The following is a 20,378-nucleotide window of genomic DNA, read 5'->3' on the forward strand; positions in this document are numbered from 1 at the left end:
CAGTATAAGCATCAATAATCATACTCTGCAGGTCATTGACTGCACCGCCCAGCTCAGCTGGTGTGCGTAAATTAATGTGACAGGAATTCCGAGAGTTCCCCAGATGTTCTCTGAATGAACTCTAGTTGGTTTTCTTCGGATTTCTGTATTGTTCACTCCTGAGAGAGTTTGCCTCAATATCAAAAAAAGATTACTGTGAAGAGCGCCCTGGTACTCCACAGGCTCCGTTAGCGGCTGAGTATTTATAGAAGCCCCCCTCCCCACCATTCATCCCTCGGCATGGGTCGCATGACACCTTGGATTAGGGGTTTTATCCATTTTCGTTTTACATTATAGCCATGGATAACAGCTATTAAAAACCTTTCTCCTTAGGGGCTTTGGAACCTCTGTTCTGGTTCCGAGTATTTTTGGTTTATCCGAACCTATTCCTACTGAGATCCGTCATTTGCAGGCGGAGAATTTACACTCAGCCTTCGTATGAGTGCCCTCTTCTCTGTCCGCATACGACCCTATTTTCCACCGGTTGTCCGATTTCTACTAAGGAACGTATCCCGGATGGTACTACGAGAAAGTAGAGATAGGAGTTGCTGAATAAGAGGCTGTAGAACTTCACGGAAGTTCTGGAGCGCATTATTCGGCCATTTACCATCCAAAAGTCTGGTCTCTCTTCAAATGTTGAATAAATCTTTCGCCTTTTCATAATGAACATACCAACATACAAAGAAATATATGCTGAATCCATTTCAAAAATAGTTTGGATGTAATTTTGCAGTTATTTTGTATTTCAAGTGGATTGAGTAGGACCATTTTTTTGCGTTGTAACGTCACGAAAAAGGTGTACTTTTTCGCTTTCGCAGAAAAGTACAAATTCGAACAATCTAATAATCCGTATTCTCTTTGTACTCATAATTACCTTTAAAACGGTGCCTAAAGAATGAAGTTAAGTTAAGTAGAACCTAAATTACAACTGATTAAAGCTCGCGTTGTAACGTCACGGCAGACAGCCGGACGGATTCAAAACAATTGAGATATAAGTAATAGCATCAAAACCTTAAGATATAGCATAATAGTTGCTTCAGAAAAGTTTCTTCATTTAAAAAGCACTTTCTAGTGATGAAAAAACATTTGGACATTAGGGTGTCCCTAAGCAGATACAAAAATTATTTTCTCTATTTCAAGTCAGAGATGATTGCTGTCTACAGAAAATTTGTAGAGAAACTAATTTCAAGAAATTTCGTTGAATTCTGAAGGTTTCTATTTCTTACATGAAAAAAGTTATAGAGCCAAACTCTTAGGGACACCCTTAAAAATAGTTTTTTTCGATCTATCTCTTTAATAACACTTCGTACGCCTTTTAGATGTTCTGAGAAATTGGTAATCGAATTAAATTGCACATTTTTGTCGAAAATAGTAGAGATCTATCTACTTCCCTTTAGGAGCTATCCCTTGTTTCTTTTATTTCTACATGTTCACCTACGGTTGCCTTCATAATACCTTTTTTTAGATTTTCCACAATGTTCTACCCTAAGTTGTACATGGTGGAATACAGCATAAATTGATTCACAAAAAAACAAGTGAGTTTAGCTGCTCATAGCTGCTCTCCCCCGAGATACACCCCCTTAAAGATTACATGTACAATTAAAAAAAAGCAGTGATAGCTTCTAAAGGGAAAAGGATAGAGCTCTACTATTTTCGACAAAAATGTGCAATCTGATTAGATGACCAATTTCTTAGAACATTTGCAAGGTATACGAAGCGTTATTAAAGCGCTAGATGAAAAAAAAACTATTTTTAAGGGTGTCCCTAAGAGTTTTTCTCTATAACTTTTTTCATGTAAGAAATAGAAATCTTCAGTGTTCAACAAAGTTTCTTAAAATTAGTTTTACTACAAATTTTTTGCAGCCACCAATCATTTCTGACTTAAAATAAAGAAAATATTTTTTGTATCTGCTTGAGGACACCCTAATGTCCGAATATTTTTTCACCGCTAGAAAGTGCCTTTTTAATGAAGAAACTTTTCTGAAACAACTATTATGCTATGTCTTAAGGTTTCGATGATAATACTTGTCTCACTTTCTTAGAATCCCTCCCACTGCGCGCGGTAATTTGTGAACAACCCCACAATTACGTAGTCAAAATAGTGAAAGACAAACTAACAACACGTTTTTGGATTATCTCTTATATACAGAAGGCAGCAACAGCGATAATTAACGAATATGAACTGAACAGATTTTTCGTGACGTTACAACGGAGCTACGACCCTCTCTGTGTAAAACAGAGCGTTGTAACGTCACGAGAAGTAAAAGCTCGTTAAAAATTAACTTCACTGATTATCGGAATTCTGTACATGGCAAGTTGTTCAGTATTCATCTCTTATCAAATCATAGAAGAAAAATTTTGGATAAAATTTGAAAGAGCGCAGAATTTTCATGTTTTTGAACAGAAGAACCAACAGACGAATTTCTGGCGCGTTGTAACGTCACGTTACATATTTGCTTTCCAAAACAATCTAGGTAAAGCAAATACTATTAATTTGTACACTTTTAATAGGAAATTTTATGCTCTTTCCAAATATATAATAATATTTGGGGGTTTCTCAACGATTTTCCCAGCTGAAGCACAAATACTGTGCAAAGAAGAGTCAAAACGTTGTAACGTCACGGCGGAATGTGTCTATAGTAAATCATAAAATTCAAAGAATTTTATCTTTTTTTAAAAAAATAACACCTTCACCATTTTTGCTAAAAACTTTATGCATATGTGTATATTAAATCGCCAAAGTTTCATCAAGATCCGTTTGCAGCTTTTTTAGTTATGCTTTAGTAAAATTGGTCTGTTTTTAACCTGAATTCGGCTATAACTTATTAACTCATAAAGATAAAGCAAAATAGTCTTCTGCAAAAATATTATTCTCTTACGTATACAAATTTTTGTAGAACATAATATTGAGCTATCTGTTGAGATAAATGAGTTATAAGAGGAAATATGATTTTACGGGTCGTCCATAAACAAAGGTCCACTGCTGACAATACGTAAGAGTTAGAAATTTGGAATGTTTAGAAAAGTTACGTGAAATTAATCTATCTTTAATGTTTTGGAACTAAAAAATAGATAACAAACTTATTTAAAAAATTATTACTTGACTTGTTGTTACGGTATCATCTGAACATTGGACGACCCTTTCAAAAGATGCGTCATGTTTTCATTCAAAAAGTTGCCGAAGACTTCATTGAGCTAGAATATCCCGTTAAGGCGCAATCATTTTTGTCCGTCTAAAATCGCTTTCTGGACCATAGTGCAGTGTTGCGAAACGATCCGATTTGCGATTTGATTTTACCTATCGAGCTGATACCCTGTGGTTTTAACACTTCTCCGGCCCGTAAAACTTGTCCAGAGCGAACCTGGTCAGATTTACCAACGTCCGCCAGCTCGATCACTGCCAGCTTTGTTACCGGCCGCCGATACACTCCGTTTGTCGTTCGTACCAGAGCCTGTCTAATACGACCGTCTTTGCCAGAAATTACTTTCTCCACCATACCACGAATCCACCAATTTCGACAGTATCCATCGACGATGAAGACCATGTCTCCTTTAGCTAAAGGTTTACTGTCTTCAAGCCATTTTGATCGTAAGTTTAGACTAGGTAAATACTCCTTCAGCCACCGCCTCCAAAGTAAATCCGCTACATACTGAGAACGCTTGTACGTACTACGCAATGCTTCTGCTTCGTTAGTAGACGAAATACCAGGGTCTTTCAATCCAGACGAGTTACCGCGCACGAAATGATTCGGTGTGATAGCCTCAGCATCCCAGGATTCCTGCGGAACGTAAACTAGAGGCCTAGTATTGATAATCTCTTCAGTTTCCGCTATAACCGTGAGCAGAGTTTCATCACATAGTCGTTGTTTTGTGCTTAGTGTTGACATTGTAGTCTTTGCTGACCGTACCATCCGCTCCCACACACCTCCCATGTGCGGGGCGGAAGGGGGAATAAAACTCCATCTAGTGCGAGCATTTGTGAAGACATTTGCACAAGCCTTTTCGATTTTTTGGATTTGATCGCGTAGCTCCTTACTCGCCGCCTTTAAATTTGTGCCATTATCCGAAAATATCACGATCGGGGAACCCCGACGCAGAACAAATCTTCTAATAGCCATAATACATGAGTCTGTATTCAAACGATGGGCTACCTCCAAATGAATTGCTCTAATCGATAAGCAAGTGAAGAGCACCACCCATCTCTTCTCAATGTGACGACCCACCGTTACGTCGACCGGACCAAAATAGTCGATACCCGTATAGCTAAAGGGCTTCACGAAAGGTGTTAATCTTTCGATAGGCAACGGAGCCATTCGTGGAGTAGTTGGCTTGCATCTCCGAACTTTACACCACTGACACCGTTTTACTGCTCTTACAACTGCTGAACGAATACGCATAATATAAAATCGTTGATGTACTTCATTCAGAACGGTTTCTCTATTAGCATGTGCATATTGCCGATGGTAGAAATCTAACAGAAGGTCAGTTACAGGGTGATCATTAGGCAAAATAATAGGAAATCGGGTATCATAAGGCACAAAATCAGCAAATCTCGTTCTCCCATCGACTCGTAAAACGTCGTGTTCATCGAGGAATGGGTCACGACGATGCATGATGCTGCTCTTTTCAATACTCAGCCAGTTCTCCCGAGGAAGTTTTTTGTTTCGCATTAAAGTGACGATCTCATCCGAAAAACACTCATTTTGTGCGATTCTCCACAGGACGGTCTCGGCAATTTCGAATTCCTCTTGCTTCAGAGGCACTTTTGTTGCATTGCATGCTCGCAAAACCATCTTCTCCCAGCCGAGTGGTATATCCAGCGTCTCTATAGGAAGATTCTGGCGCTTGCGACGACAGTTTGAAATGAACCGAATTACACAGCAAAGAGTCCGCAATAACACATTCCATCGTGAGAATCGCCTAACCTCGATCAGTTCATCATTTTGTACTGCAGCATGAAATATGTGGCTTACTCGCATCTCTTCCGTAGTTCCCGGCAGGGGTAAATTTTGTTTTGGCCAAAACTCCTCCGGCTGTTGAAGGAACTGTGGTCCACCAAACCATGGCCCGTTTGTGTCAAAGCACGGTCCATTGCCCCACTTAGTTAGCATATCCGCAACATTGACTTTTGTTGGCACCCAACGCCATTCATTTACGTTCGTTTCCTGCAGTATCTCGCCGACGCGAAAGGCCACGAAAGGCTTATATTTTCGATTATCCGATCTTATCCATGACAACACGGTTCGAGAATCACTCCATAGTATGCGTTTCGAAATTACTACCTCATGGTTCGATTCGACTGTGCTAAGCAGCCTTGCACCGAGCACTGCTGCTTGCAACTCCATGCGCGGGATAGATAGCAGTTTCAATGGCGCAACTTTTGTCTTCGCCATCACCAACGGACACACGACGCCTTCGGCTGACTCTATTCGAAAAAACGCAGCGCAGCCATACGCTTGCTCACTGGCGTCGACCATAACGTGAAGTTGCACCCGATCGTAGCTTGCCGACGTAAACCCATTTAGATAACAGCGCGGAATTTTTACCCTTTCGATCAGTGGTAAGAGAGAACGCCATTGAGTCCATTTTACAAAGCTGGCGTCGTCAATTTCGTCGTCCCAATTGCAGCCAGAACGCCACACGTCTTGAATTATGACTTTTCCTTGGATCGTGAATGGAGCTAGCAACCCGAGAGGGTCAAAGAGAGACATTATGCAACTCAGAGCTGCTCGCTTCGTAGGCCGACGTTGTGTCATGAGATAGGATGCAAGGTCATCGCGTATCCTAGTCGAAAACGTGAAAACGTCCTCGCTCGGCTTCCATAGTATACCGAGGACTCGTTCAGATTTATCGTCGTTGTTGTCTGGGAGAGCCACTGCTAGATCGGTCTTCGACTCGCCCAGTGCCTGTAGGAACGCCTTTGAGTTAGCAACCCAATTGCGGATTTCAAATCCGGCTTGAGCATGCACGAATTTAACTTGTTTTGCGATTTGAATGGCATCTTCGACGGTATCAGCGCTATCTAAATAATCGTCGACGTAATGTCGGCGAATTATTGCTCTTGCCGCCTCCGGGAACTGTTCTGCGTACTCGTTGGCATTAACATTCTTTACGTACTGGGCCGAAGCCGGAGAGCATGCCGACCCGAACGTAGCTACATCCATTATATACACGTCAGGTTCGTCCTAAGGGTCTGCCCGGAAAAGGAAGCGTTGCGAATTTTTATCCTCTGCTCTAATGCGTAGTTGATGATACATTTCGCGAATGTCCGCGCTAAAAGCGATGGCTCGTTCGCGAAAGTGTTGGATGACAGCCGGAAGGGACGTGAGCAGGTCCGGGCCAGCGAGCAGCATTGAGTTTAAAGACGTACCGCGTACCTGAGCAGACGCATCCCATATTAACCTCACTTTGGATGGTTTTTTGGGATTGATAACAACACCCAGTGGCAAATACCACACTCGATCCGGATTTGCCATAGCGAGGTCCGCTGATGTGGCTTTGTGTGCATAATCTTTTTTCTGATATCCCTCAATCAAGTCTCTCACCTTTTGATATAGTTCAGGTTGCTTATTTAGACGTCGTTCTAAGCCTCTCAAGCGATTTAGAGCCATGGAAAAACTCTCGGGAAAACAAATATCATCTCTTTTCCATAATAACCCCGTCTCATATCGACCATCGATTTTAACAGTGGTATTTTCCAATATCGTTCGTGCTCTACGATCTGCTTCTGATTCCGGTAGGACCGTTAGAGTAACCCCTACTCCTTCATGGGCAAAGTGCTGCCGGAACATTTCATGCAGCTCTAGGTTTGTATATCCTACATGCTGCCCCACGAAACGAGCGTCAGTAGCGGGATATCCGATTCTGCTTGGTCCACATATGGTCCAACCAAGAACTGATTTGACCGCGATTGGTTCATGTTGACCACCAACCCGCGATTCAAGTGGCGCCAATAGGTGGACGTTATTCAAACCGATCAAAATTTTTGGTTCCTCTCCCTTTTGTTCCGGTACGTACAATCCACGTAGATGATTGTATCGGCTGGTTACAGCTTTGAAATTTATCTTTTGTCTAGGCAAATAAAGCTTTCTTACGGTACGAGCATTTGATAAGACGAAGCATTTTCCTGTTGGATGGCTAGCTATCTCGAGAGACAAACACTGGGAGGCAGATTCTCTGCGAACAATGTTGGCAGTCCATTTCAAGGTTAGTGGTTGAGGAACGCCAGTGATTTCCAATTCACGAGCTAAGCTATCCTCCATAAGCGTGTCGGAGGAACCTTCGTCCAAATATGCAAATGTGGAGATCGTTCTTCTGCCATTAAACAAGGTAACAGGTGCGATCCGAAAAATCACGGATGTTTTAGGTGCTGCGTGTGCATAGTGCTGTACTGCGTCGATTTGACGTTTAGCCGTACCCACTGCACTTCGGTGCACCAACGGATGATGCCGCTGACGGCAGTCGCCAATATTACAGGTAATTTTAAACTTACACCATCCCGTGTGTCATTTAGACAACGCTCGCAGAGTTTCAGACGTTCCATTAATTTTACCCGTTCCGATAAATCCAGACGGCGAAATTTTTCGCAGTTGCGAGTTCGATGACCTTCCTGCTGACATACTCGACAAGCTGATTGTACAGTAAAGGCTTGAACTTCGTTGTGAGTTTGTAGGAATCCTTTCGCCTTATATTTTGTTTTATCATCCATTTTCGTTGGTTGTGTTTTGGAATCCACCACCAATGTTACTTCACTGGCTTCTGCAACAATTTTAGTTGCAAAATTTGCAAAGGTGCGTAGGGTCACCGGGTTTTGATCACGCTTATACTGAACCCACTCTCTTTTCGTCCCAGCGGGGAGCTTGTCAATTAGCTCATGGATGAGAACGGGATTAACTAGGTGATCATTTAACTCGGCAGCTTCCAGGTGGTCGCATAATTCCTGGACTGCCATTCCGAATGGAATAAATGTTTCGAGTCGATCTGCTTGCGGAGGGTTTCTATGACTTGTGGCACAGCTTGAGGGAGCAGCAATCTGCTACGCACAGAATCTAGGGCTGGACCAGCAAGGCACTCGTGAAGCCTCACCAAGTTCTCAACTTGGCTAAATCCGCACGCCTCGATGGAATTTATAGAGCTGCTGTAAAAGAGCGGCCACTCTTCGGGCTTGCCAGTGAACCGAGGTAGTTTTTTCGGGAGAATTTGCCGAGCTGCTCTCTGAGCTTTATTAGGCCCCTTTCCAGTATTAGACTTTGGTTGCTGTGACGAAGCTTTTTCGTCTTCAGTGTCACTTTCCGCGCTGGAGCGTGAACTGCTTCCAGACTCGCATTCGTTGTGAGATAATTCGACGCCGTTCTTTTCGATTACCTTCATTTTGGATTTGGGAGCAGGAACATCTGGATTTCGTTTTGGAGTTTCATCAGCTAGGCGTTGCGTCGAAAGGGAATTTTGTCCAAGCTTTAGTTTTGGAATAGCACCTAGGTTACGGTCTGATACGATTGCTGGGTGCCGTTTTTCCGGATTTTTTTGTTCCAGCATTCCGCCAACAGCATTATCCACTTCTGCATTGGCAAGTCGAACTTTTTCCCGTTGCTCTTCAAACGACTTACACATATTCATTCTCATCTCCAAGAATTGCTGTTCGTCAGCGAGCTGCTTCGCCAACATTTCTTCTTCCTGTTCCATACGCTTCTTCCGCAAATTATGCTCGTGTTGCAGCCTTTTCTGTTTCAAGATTCTGTCAATCTCTAACTTTCGTTCCTCGATTATTTTTTCCTCTTCCATTGACTTTTCTGCTGAGATTAACGCCTCCTCCATTCTACGTAATTCTGCTTCAACACGCGAGCCGGATACAATTGTAGAACTTGACGATGCTGTGATTTTTCCTGTTCCATCCGTAGTAGTTTTAGAGCCATGACTTTTCCCGGAGGTCGGTGGAATGAGATTCGGCGTAGGATTCGAAGAGGACGTTTTTGGCACGGTTGCACTTCCCTGAGCCTTTCTCTTCATTTCCTTCGCGGTGCACTTTTCGCATCTGAATTCTCGGTTTTCCACTCCGGGTGACTCTCCAACACAAAAAAATATAACTGCATACGTCACAAGCCACCATACATTCATTGTCTGCATCTTCACATTTACCGCAACTGGATTCCATCTCAACTTTGAGGTTATTTTCACCAGAATTTTTTGAGAAATTGTTCTGACGATTAAAAGAAACGCTTTCTGAAGTAAATTTAGTGTAATCAAAACTCAAACTGAAATGTATATTTTCCTATCAGTTAAATTTATAAAAAATATGTTTAATTATACGTACAAATTCGTTTCCAAATAACAAAATATTTCGCCAGACCACGCGTTCGTGTACCAAATTACACCTGGATATATGTACTACCAATCTATCTTAATTACAATAATTTTGTTTTCATTTCAAGATTACTTACTGCTACAAATTCCAAGAATAACTTCAATTCGGTATATAATAATGGTGTAAGCAACAAATTGATTATTAATTTTAGAAAATTAATGCTCTTTAGAGCTCACTGCAATAACTATAGCTTTGTCTACTTTTAATCATCGACTGCCTTTTCGTCAAGTCCAGTGTTGCGAAACGATCCGATTTGCGATTTGATTTTACCTATCGAGCTGATACCCTGTGGTTTTAACAGTGTCATAGAAATAAGCAATAAAAGCAGAAGGAAAGAATTATTAAGAGAAATAAAAATATATTAAAACTGTTAATGACGTACATGTTAATACTGATATAAAATATTAATATGGATTGATAGTGTCCTAATAATAGTTGGTATCACTGTTAGGGAAGACTATGTTACATACTGTTTATGTGTTTCCACAACAGTGCAAAGTGCCTTTAGATTGCTCATGTTTCAAAAAGTTTTATTTTGCTTGTAATTTTACATGATAAATTGGGTGTTGTTTATTTCAAAACGCTGCATCTCGGAACCGGCTAAAAATACCTCGGGGTGATGAGTGTTTCTTGAGTAAAAAAGTCCGAGGAACACGATGGTGTTGAAATTTTCGAGATCAAATCGTCTTCATTGAAAGAAAAATGCAAATTTAGTTTTCAAATCGAAAGTACCAATACTTGGCAGCACTGTTGCTAAAAACTGATATCTTTTTCGGATTCCTTGGATAATTTTCCTTGAAAATGCAGAAGAAAGTTTGTTTCTAAACTTAATATCTTCGGATATATAAGAAATATTTACCGATATATACCTTGAAAAATCGTAGATGCACGAAACCAGCAAATGCGTACTATTTTGGAGGCAATATACCGTGAACGTACCATATTCTGCGCAGCTCCTAATTCTGCGCATTTTTCTTTATATATGTATTTTTCAACATTGTGCATAACTATGGCCATTGTGTTATTTTTTTATAAATCTCTGTTGAATATTACGCCATTATTCACAAAAGGGCCATAATATTTGGCAGCGAAATAAATTAAAGTGAAACTGAAAGTATTTTGAACATGTGCATTCCATAACCTCTGTTCATTAACTCCTATTCCTACCTCCACGAGGTGCCGGCTGGGGTACGCAACTTCGGTTGTCGTATGCTAACAGGAAAGGGGGCACAGTGGCTCCCGCCCACATTAAGATGGCAGCCCCATCAGCGGGATAAGGCCCTTAAGTTAACAGCCTACTGTACCAGAACACACAAAAAGTTAATGAAAATGAAAGAAGAAATCTCTCCGGATTATTGGCAACGACCTTTAGCATGAAAACACGGACACGAATCGGAACATGGAATATACTGACCCTTGCCCAGCAGGGCAAGCTGGCTCAACTTGCAAGGGAAGCTAGCCGTCTGAAGCTTGAAATCCTGGGGCTGAGCGAGGTCCGCTGGCCGGGTACTGGCGAACACAGGACATCATCCGGGCAAGTCTTGCTTTACTCTGGCATACGAGGTGAAAATGCTACTCGAGAAAGAGGAGTTGGATTCCTACTGAGCCCAGGGGCACGTGCGGCCCTGATGAAGTGGGAACCAATAAATGAGCGAATAATCGTTGCCAGATTCAGAACACGGGTTAGTAACCTTACGGCAATCCAGTGCTATGCGCCAACAGATGCTGCCGACCTGCAGGAGAAAGAGAGCTTTTACAGCCAGCTGAACAGCGTGGTTGAGAAAATCCCGAAGGGGGACATGCAAATTCACATGAGCGACTTCAACGCGAAGATTGGCTCAAACAACGCGGACCTTGAACGCGTCATGGGACGCCATGGCCTAGGAGAGATGAGCGAAAACGGGGAGCTGTTTACAGAATTCTGTGGTAATAACGACATGGTCATTGGTGGATCGCTCTTCCCCCATAGACCAGTACATAAAGTCACGTGGGTTTCCCGCGACGGCCGAACAGAAAACCAAATCGACCACATCTGCATCAGCCGGAAATGGAGAAGGAGCCTTCTTGATGTACGCAACAAACGCAGCGCTGACATTGCATCCGACCATCATCTTGTTATCGCTGAGATACGTCTGCGCGTCGCACGTGTCCAACGACGGGAGGAGAAAGTTGGGTGCCGCTACGACGTCCGCCGATTGGAGAATCCTGAGGTGAAAAGGGCCTTTGTTGAACAACTTGAATCTCGAGCCTCGGAGTTGCCATCTAGTGGAACCGTCGAAGAGCAATGGACCGGCATCAAGAACGCCTTCATCACGACCAGTGATGAAACCCTCGGCAAAGCGCGCAGTGGGCGGAGGGAGTGGATTTCGGATGAAACTTGGAGGAAGATCGACGAGCGGAGAGAGGCGAAAGCCGGCATTGAGCGGGCGCGGACCAGATCGGCTAAGACAGCTGCCCGTCAACGATACGCCGAACTGGAGAGGGCTGTTAAACGTGCTTGTAGGCGGGACAAGAGAGCCTGGACTAACTCCCTAGCCGAACAAGGAGAAACCGCCGCCGCCAATGGTGATATCCGTTTGTTGTACGATATTTCTCGCCGCCTTAGTGGTGCCAGGATGAATACAAAGATGCCGCTAAAGGACAGAGCTGGTCAGCTATTGACTGACCGTACAGAACAGCTTAAGCGATGGACTGAACATTTTGAACAACTCTTCCGAGTTTCAAATGTCAGAGACCAACAAAACCAGCAGCGTACGACGCCTACAGTTCGTCGAATAAATCGCGTGAACTCGGAGGCGCCATCGCTGGATGAAATTGTAGCAGCCATCAAGAGTATGAAATCCAATAGAGCGCCAGGGATAGATCGTATTTCAGCCGAAATGCTCAAAGCTGACCCATCTTTGTCAGCCCAGATGATGCATCAGCTTTTCAGCAATATTTGGGAAACCGCAACTTTTCCGGTGGACTGGATGCAGGGCATATTGGTCAAAGTCCCTAAGAAAGGAGACCTAACGGAATGCGGTAACTGGCGTGGCATCACGTTGCTCTGTATTACTCTCAAAGTACTCTGTAAGGTAATCCTCAACCGGATCCAGGAGAAGATCGACGCTACTCTCCGGCGGCAGCAAGCTGGATTCCGTGCTGGCCGATCATGTGTAGACCATATCACAACGCTCCGCATTATATTGGAGCAGATCAACGAATTCCAGGACTCTCTTCTGCTGGTGTTCGTTGACTTCGAAAAGGCGTTCGACCGACTCAATCACGAAAACATCTGGGGCGCACTTAGGCGTAGAGGAGTTCCAGATAAGCTAGTCCATCTCATCGAGGCTCAGTACGAGGCGTTCTCGTGCAAGGTTTTGCACGACGGCGTCTTGTCCGACCCCATAAGGGTTACTGCTGGCGTGAGACAGGGCTGCATTTTATCACCGCTTCTGTTTCTCATCGTTATGGATGAGATATTAGTTGGAGCAATTGACAGTAGACCAAATCGAGGATTGCCTTGGAATCCTCTAACGATGGAGCAGCTAAATGACCTCGACCTAGCCGACGACATTGTCTTGCTCGCACAACGCCGAAACGATATGCAGAGCAAGTTAGACGACCTCTCCGAGAGCTCCCAGGCAGCAGGTCTCACAGTCAATGTAGCGAAAACAAAGTCTATGGTAGTGAACACTGACAATTCCACCAACTTTACAGTAGCAGGACAACAAGTTGAGCAGGTAGCCGTCTTTCAATATCTTGGTAGCCAAACAACGCCCGATGGTGGTACCAAGACTGATATAGCCACACGGATCAGGAAGGCCAGGGGTGCCTTTGCAGGTCTGCGAAACATTTGGCGCTCAAACCAGATCACTCTACGTACGAAAACCCGAATCTTTAATTCAAACGTTAAATCCGTACTGCTGTATGCCTGCGAAACGTGGTGCGTCTCAGCGGAGACAACGCAAAAACTGCAGGTATTCATTGACCGGTGCCTGCGATATATTATTCGTGCCTGGTGGCCTGATAATTGGATATCCAATGAGGAACTCCATCGTCGGTGTCATCAACGGCCGATAGCCACAGAAATTCGTGAGCGTAGGTGGAAGTGGATCGGACACACCTTGAGGAAAGGAGCGAACGAGGTTTGCAGAGCAGCACTCGACTGGAATCCACAAGGACAGCGTAGAAGAGGCAGACCCAGAGGCTCGTGGAGACGGAGCTTAGCCAACGACATCCGGGCTGTAGACGAGAACCTGTCCTGGCGACAGGTAAAAGCCATGGCGGGTAACCGTCAGCAGTGGAGATCTCCAATTTCATCCCTTTGTTCTGCCGGACCGGCGGACATGGACACATAAATATAAAAAAAAAATAAAAAATGAAAGTATTTTATATGTCAGAAAACAACGTCGCTAGCGCCAACGCTAAAACTGTCCTTCTAGAAAATTAACAAAATAATGATCGAAATTCTTTGCAATGATCAAATTACCCAGCATAATTAGAAAGAATAATTAGTTTTAGTCATGTTTTAGGCAAAAAGAGTGATTGCATGCCTTGTTTTCGTTGGAAAAATGCGATGCAGTAGTGCGCAGATTTAGGCACAGATTTTTTATTCGTGTTCCAAATTCTGCGCAGTAATGTATCCTATGAAGAAATCGCGAAAAAATACGCAACTTCTCCCAAATGGCTGAGGTATAGAGGCATAGAAATTCAAGTAGAACCTTTAACTTGCATTGATTGGAATCCTGTGTTACAGCTCGGGGTCCGAACCTACGAACGCCCATTCATGGAACCATGTCTTCTGATTTTTTCGACAGTCGAACTTCATTGAGCTGTCAGGGAGTGGGGAAGTGGTTTCTATATGAAAACACAATTGTTAATATTAGTCTAAAGTATAATGTTCAGTATAGAGAAAACCCGAATGAACTCGCCCTTCACGTTATCGACAATAAAATATTTAAAATAAGCCAATCCAAATGATAATAATGTTCCTGTGCCACCTGGACAGCACAAGAAGGCCAGATCATGAATTTAATCATGGTAATGGCTAATGTCGGATTTTTGATGTGCTTTCAGCGTATAAAGACATAAACTACATGGTATGAATGTTTATTGTTACTTTTTAGGTGCGCAGAATTAGGAACAAACATGCGCAGAATTAGGAACATGGGCAAGAGAGTGCGCAGAATTAGGCACCGTGGATAAGTTTACAAAACGAAAGATATACTCAATTGTTGGTCGACTTTTAATTCCCATGTTTTTTACCATATATTATAGACCGTAGCACTACATGTTGCTGCTATCAACGTTATCAATTTAACTCTAGAATACTTATAATAGCGGAGGAATCATAAAAATGTCTTAACTGCGCAGAATATGGTACGTTCACGGTACGTACTGCAGATTATTCGTAAACAATTCACATTCATGAGTATTTGTATACGATGAGAGCCGGTTCAACATGATTAGTTCCATAATGCTATACAATTCTGTGACGAAAATCGTATGTAAATCAGTCGTCATCATTTTGTACGATTGAATTTAAACTAGAGTGCGATTTACTAAGCTTTGTGTACGATTTCGATCTTGTTTAGACAGATTTAAGATGATTTTCATATATTGATATACGATTTGTTGTTTGCTGGGCACTCTGGTCAGAATGTCGATTGTGAATTCTGATCAAACTATATTAAATTATATAACTATATGATATCATATATCATATCACAACCAGATCTAAGTTTAAAACAGAAATTTTTATCAGAATGGATTTGATCAAGTAGAATCGAAACTAAAATCATAGAGTTTCATAGTAGAAACAGCAATTAGGTATACCCGATGTTGCATGTTGAACTCAAATGGTCTTCAATTCCGTAGATTTATAAAGCACAAACATAAGTATAATCATAAGATACCGGTCTTCAACTGCGTGGATTTATTTAACAAAAAATAATTCCGGACTTTTTTAATTTGATAAACTTGTTACGTAACTATTCTCATGAGTCCCCCACCCTCCAGCGTAACAAAAAGTAACACAAGCTCGACCTCCCCGTCCTCTCCGCGCGTTACGTAATTTGTGTACAAATCCTTATTTACATGAGCTCTCTACACACAAAAGGTTACATTGAATTGTGAGAGGGTGCTGCCAACCCATACACGAGTTGGCGTGAAATCCGTCTTTCACTGCTTATAAGCCTTGCTAGAATCTAACCTATTTTAGTCGATTCCGTTTTGAAAGAGAGCTGTAAAAATTGAAGCGAACAACACGCTATCGAAGGCGCCTGCAATATCAAGGAAACCCCAAAGTGCCTCCTCTTGATATATGAGCGATTTCTCAATTAAGGGGGCATAGTACTATTTACACCATATTTTTTGCCTTATTTCAAATATTTTTTTCTCGATAACGCGAAAAGCGAATCGATTCGGGTTTTTTGCATTTGTTTGGGTGCGCATTTTTCTAGTAGACTAGTAGTTAGACACAGTAGCCCAATGACTCTTTAGACGAGTTTCGTTAAGTTGATGTTCACTCTTATACAGGAGAATGTGGTAGCGGTAGCATTAGATTTTGTATCACTTTTTGGAAAGCCGCCAAGGCGATCAGACGCGTTTTTCGTAATAAATATTACAATTATATCGGTTTCTTTAGATTCACTTCATGGTTGATTAAATAGTTAAAATTCAAATAAATTGTTTTTCATTTGGGATCGCGAATCGGAGTGAATGATTAAACCGAAAATCACCGACATCATTTGGGCGATATTACTTGGTGTGACGAATCTAGTACGTGATTAAGCGGATATACTTCCCCTCGGAACGGACATTTTAACCCAATTCTACACGATTGAATTCCGGAGCAAGGAATTTCTTCAACGCTGGCCACTAGACGTAACAGCATTCTAAACAATGCACTTTATACTAATATTTACAATTTTGTTTGCATATGTGAACCGCTTCCCCTCTCCGCTACGGCTCCTTGAACATGATCATTCGAAAAAAAAATTATTTACGGTACCATGGATTGGCGCTGGGGGGCTTATCCGAATAGAAAAATTCCAAAACGACTTGAAAGTATATTAAATTATCTAGTGTTTGACCCATCCTTTTTTTTTAATTCGAACACATAACAAAATGGCGGACATTCAAACATAAAAGTAAGGTTTTTAGTCGAAAAAATTGACTTTAAACATTTAAAAAATACAAAAATTGTAATATCGAAAAAAGGATGGGTCAAACACTAGATAATTTTGTTGGCTTTGAAACAAAAAAAGAATCATGAGAATTGCTTGAGCCGTTCTTGAAATATTTATGGTACCGACTTTCAAAATCTGGTTTCTTGAAAAACGACGTTGAAGTTTTTATTCGTTGTGTAATCGCTCCAGACATGCACGATACAATTAGCTGTAACTTTGTCAATTTTTGGAATTCAGCGAAATGACTTGAAACACATATGGTCAAAATGTTAATCTTTCGAAATAATCAATAAAAAAAATTTCGATTTTTTAAATTGAAAAAGTACTATGCCCCCAACGTCACAACGCAGAGCAATTCAGTTTCCGTAGATTGACCGAGTTCCATGCAACGGAGAGTTCTTTGAAAACTCAATGCGGATATAGTTATCCGCGATTTCCTCTATCAACTTGGGAAAAATTGATGTCAAATTTATTGGTCTGAAAGCTTTTTGCGTGGTTTTCTCTTTTTTTGACGTAGGACTACGTCTTTGTTTACTATCTGGGACTGGGTAGCACTTTGTGAAAACGAAAATAGAAGTGTAACGTTGGAATGAAAGATTTCAAACGCCAATAACTACTTAACTACTAAACGAAACTGAACAATTTATATGTCATTGGAAAGATAAAATGATCAGCAAATTTATGGAGGGGGCGAGAGAGTAATTTTAAGGACGGCGTAAGAGGGGGGGCTCCTATTCAAATGAAACACAAAATTCCTCAAAACTCGAGAGCTAATCAAGCAAATGGAATCAAATTTGGCACGTGGGGGCTTTAGAAGGTAGGATTTCTATTGATGGTGTACTGAGACCCTTTCCCCTTCTAAAAGGGGGGGGCTCCCATACAAATGAAATAAAAATTTCTTCATAAATCTAGAGCTAATCAAGCCAATGGAACCAAATTTGGCATGTGGGGGTTTCAGAAGGCAAGAATTTTTTCCATGGTGAATTATGACCCCTCTCTCTTTCAATATGGAGGGGCTCCCATATTAATTAAATACAAATTTTCTCATAACTCGAGAATCAATCAATCACAAAGAACCAAATTTGGCATGTGGGGGTTTTTAGAGGTAAACATTTTTTCTATGGCGTACTGAGACCTCTTCCCTTTCTAAGAGGGGGGCTCCTATACAAATGAAACACAAATTTTCTCATAACTCGAGAACTAATTGAGCAAATGGAACCAAATTTTGCATGTGGGGGTTTTGGAGGCAGGAATTTTTTCTATGGTGAATTAGGACCTTTGCCTTCTTTAAGAAGGGGGGATCCCATACAAATGAAATACAAATTTCCTCATAACTCGAGAACTAATCAAGCAAAGGGATCCAAATGTGACATGTGGGGGTTTATGGAGGATAAGGACTCTCACCCTGTGGACCCTGTGGTAGGAAGATGAGGACTTTTATACACATAAAACAGAAATTTTTGCGTATGTGCCATATTTTCTGCTATGTAGTAAGCGGTAAGCTGTGAAAGTAAACTAATAAAACCTTCTCGGAACAAAAGACAGTGAATCGACGCCAATCGATTCGAATGGTACGTCATATTTGCGATGAACGTGCATTGACTTTAATGTTATTTGTAACCAATGGCCCTTTTAAAGGTCATAAGCGAGTAAAAGTAAGATTATTGAAACATGTCAAGCTACGCATAATCATATCTAATACAATAATCTGGGGGCTGGTCGTTCATTACTACTTCAACCTTTATGATGCACGCAAATGATTTTTAAAAGAAATCTTCTATGTCTCAATGGTTGCAGCCGTTGTATTTATAAACCCTCGTCCACGGATTTTCAAAGCCACCATTGCATTCAATGAAGAGTTGAATCTGAGTATTTCGCTCTCTTTTAAACATTCACTTAAACAATGGCACTCACAGATTCTTATAAACATACATATGCCAGAAATGCAGTTTACATTAGCCTTTGATCTAATGATCTGTTATAGTCCTACGTCACCCATTCGCACAACCCTTAGGGCTGTATACCTTGTAGTTTTTATCTGTCTTATGTATGCCTTTCGGTATCTGCCTACTTTTCGCCAATTCTCCGGGATATGTCCCAAAGTGAAACTGGCTCGAAAAATGTTAATAAGCTCGGACATTATAATGCTGTCCATTTTCTGTAAAGAAACGGACAGAATACCACCCGGATCTGGAGATTTCATTGGTTCAAAAGAGCTAAGTACCCATTTAATTGAATCCTCTGTAAACAATCGGCACACAAGCAGATCCGAGTCGTTTGACACCTTATGTAACGACACATTCTAAAGCAGCGAGGTCTGATTTCATCGATTTTTCTTAACACTGTACACTCAACATTAAAATAAAAACCCGAATTAATCCACCTAGCGGCGTGACCTAGCCTTTCCACTGTCACAATAATCATTAAATATTTTCTCAGGAACATCTATAATTAACTTGACTATATTTTTAAATATCCGTTCCGTATTCCTCAAAATCCTAATTTGCCAGTAAAATTCACAACGTATTGTGTAGAATAATTATATTTTCTTTCCTTGGGTGCGTCATTTATGTTACTTGATGAACACCGTATTTAGTTTTATAATATTTACGTGATTTATAGAAAACTAATGTGAACACAAAAGATAATTTTTGCACACTTGAATGAACATATATAGAAAATTAGAAATTAACCCTCTAACGGGTCTACAGATGGCCTTAACTTTCGGGCTTCAGAGCCACACACGAAACTTGTTTTGAATCGGCAATATGAAATATGTGTTCATAGCAGATTTTTTGATATTTTGATGTTAATACCATGCGTTCAACAGTTAGCATCTTTGAAAAACAAGAGTTCAGAAAAATTATTATTATATTTCGCTTTTGAAGAAAAAGGATATCTACAGCAAAATGATTGATCTCAAAATTATTAGTTTGCTTAGCTTAAATTTTGCCATATATCTGAATTAGAAAAAATAACTGAATTAGCATTAGATATGAAGAAGAGAAATTGAACTTTTTCTTAGCTGGCGCTCCTTCAGATAATTATTTTTGCATGAAAATCAAAACTTAAGCTTCTTTTGAATGTACTTTCATGAAAAGATAGTCATTAGCTTGATCGCATCGTTTTTACAATGTTAGAGGGTTAGGAAAACAAGATGAGATCGAAAAATAGTGCAAAAGCTGCGCCATAAACATGCTTGAGAATGGGAAATATGATCGATATGATTTTCAGTGCTTGTCATTTTTGATTTATTTATTAAAACATGATACATGACATAAGACATCTGTCCTTCAAAATGTCATAAACGAAAATAAATCTTACAAAATTACTACCGTGCACCGTGCTTCCTATTTTTCATATAACATTTCTAAGCTCTATCATCTATTGATTGAAAAGAGCATCTGCAGAAAAGACAATTGAAATCTGAAATCAAAGAAAAGAAAAAACTTTTCGAATGAATCCCACTATGTATTTATTTGCAACAGATGCGTAGTTCGCCCACGACATGCAAGCTTCATCAGTGTCTTATTCCAGAGCGTATACGTATCTGTCGCGAATAAATATTAAATAGTGGAATTTAGTCGGTAAAGGTTTCCAGACATCTCCGAGAAAAGTGAGTGAGATTGAAAGCGTTACATACACACACACATACACGCACACATACACACACACACACGCACACACACACGCGCACACACACACACACACGCACACACACACACACACACACACGCACACACACACACACACACACACACACACACACACACACACACACACACACACACACACACACACACACA

At 41.1% G+C, this 20,378-nt stretch overlaps 1 protein-coding gene across 3 annotated transcripts in view; it reads right to left on the reverse strand.

The window, feature by feature from the left end:
• Positions 1-20,378, reverse strand: part of LOC128738976 (GPI inositol-deacylase) — a 666,126-nt gene that overhangs the window by 369,152 nt on the left and 276,596 nt on the right. The gene's annotated exons all lie outside the window — the stretch shown is intronic.

This window comes from Sabethes cyaneus, chromosome 1 (genome assembly GCF_943734655.1).
Source record: "Sabethes cyaneus chromosome 1, idSabCyanKW18_F2, whole genome shotgun sequence".
In the NCBI taxonomy this organism is placed as follows: domain Eukaryota; kingdom Metazoa; phylum Arthropoda; class Insecta; order Diptera; family Culicidae; genus Sabethes; species Sabethes cyaneus.